Source organism: Acartia tonsa, chromosome 15 (genome assembly GCF_053477335.1).
Source record: "Acartia tonsa isolate MP-2025a chromosome 15, ASM5347733v1, whole genome shotgun sequence".
NCBI classification, from domain to species: domain Eukaryota; kingdom Metazoa; phylum Arthropoda; class Copepoda; order Calanoida; family Acartiidae; genus Acartia; species Acartia tonsa.
In genome coordinates, this window is record NC_137274.1 from 26,638,084 (window position 1) to 26,639,551 (window position 1,468).

The 1,468-nt window shown below is 35.8% G+C and overlaps 1 long non-coding RNA gene across 1 annotated transcript; it reads right to left on the bottom strand.

Moving 5' to 3' along the window:
* Positions 1-798, bottom strand: LOC145306729 (uncharacterized). Its single transcript, XR_013875156.1, has 2 exons — positions 748-798; positions 1-91 (listed from the first exon to the last, which is right to left on the bottom strand). It is a non-coding gene; the product is annotated as an uncharacterized LOC145306729 (long non-coding RNA).
* Between the last annotated feature and the right edge of the window lie 670 nt (positions 799-1,468).

A 1,468-nucleotide genomic window follows, 5' to 3' on the forward strand; every position in this document is an offset into this window, starting at 1 on the left:
CCTCTACACAATCAACTTTCTCTTCTGCTGGGATTAATACCAACTCATTAGATGATTCACCTGCGACATCTTCCTCCTTTGACAACAATTTCTGAAGAAAAAAAAATTTATGTTGATATACAACCTACAAGAAGAATTTAAATTTTGGTCAAGAATAAGGAGACATAGCCCACATTGTGTTAAAATTGTGTCAAAAATGATCCCTGTGACGCAATAAAAATGAGGGATTATCCATAATTTTTTTAGGGGTTTTCTTTCCCACTTCTCCTCTCATCTCCCCCATTTTATTATGTCACATGGATCATTTTTGACACAATTTTAACACAATTTGGGCTTTGTCAAATAAGGATATTTCTAAACTTTTCCATCATGGCTATAAAACCGATCCAGTGGATTAGAACTGGTTCTCAGCCATACTGAAAAATTATGTATAGCATCGATCTGGGGGACAAAATCTCTTGGGGGACATCTCTTTAGCAAAACTCTCTAGGGTTTTTATCTTTCTATTAGTACAGTTGTCGGTGTACCTTTTGAAATAGCAAGAATGGGGTGGAATTTATCGATTTTTGTAATAATGATTCCTATAACAACAAGGTACACTATAATAAGCAAGGTATCTCAATAATTAAGTCCTATAAATTTATATTCTGCTTACTAAATTCAGACACTGTTTGTGTTTGTTTGTCCTACAGTCTGATTTCTGAGCTTATCTTCTATGACTATTGTCATCCTTGTTTGATAGTTTACCTGTCCAGACTTCACAGCTAATCTTTCTTTTAGCTCCAGTACCAATGGAGTGGATCCACCAGGATCCTTATCCATCTGCAAATATTAATATTCATCATACAAAATAGTAGGATGTCCGTCCTATTCAGGCTGTTTAATCCCAATTTTTAACATTGAGGCCTTTAACCCCTTACAGTCGGGCCCCTTGCCGCACCTTAATCAGTTGGGGGGGTGGGGGGGGGGTTCAACGCCCCATCCTATTATCTCAGTTCCTATTAGAGCTAGAGGGCTTAAATTTTTTGTGCAAGTCCCCTGTGTTATGATGAATTTCCGACCTTAAGTAAGTCAAGGTCATTTTTCGCTTCCTTCACCCTTTTATTTAACAACCTTTGTTTTTAGGTCCTTTTTTACTTATAAATTTCAAACGGCTGTAATTTTTTTATTTTTGAAGCTAGAATAAATTTTTTTTTGCAGAAAATGTTTATCTTTACCCTTGCCAATGTCTACTAATGTGAAATTCCAAAATCGACCCACCCAAGTCTGCAAATGTATAAATATTTATGTTAACTATCAAACAGATAATTTTTAAAAGCGAAGCTTTTCTATAATTAGGGTCGGTCCGTACGTCATTCCGTCTGTCTGTATGTCTGTCCATCCAAGACAGATAGCTTTTTTGTTAATTTAGGCAAGGTATAATTGGTCTATCGATTTCAAACTTTGCTTGGTGATTCCTTTAGTAGTT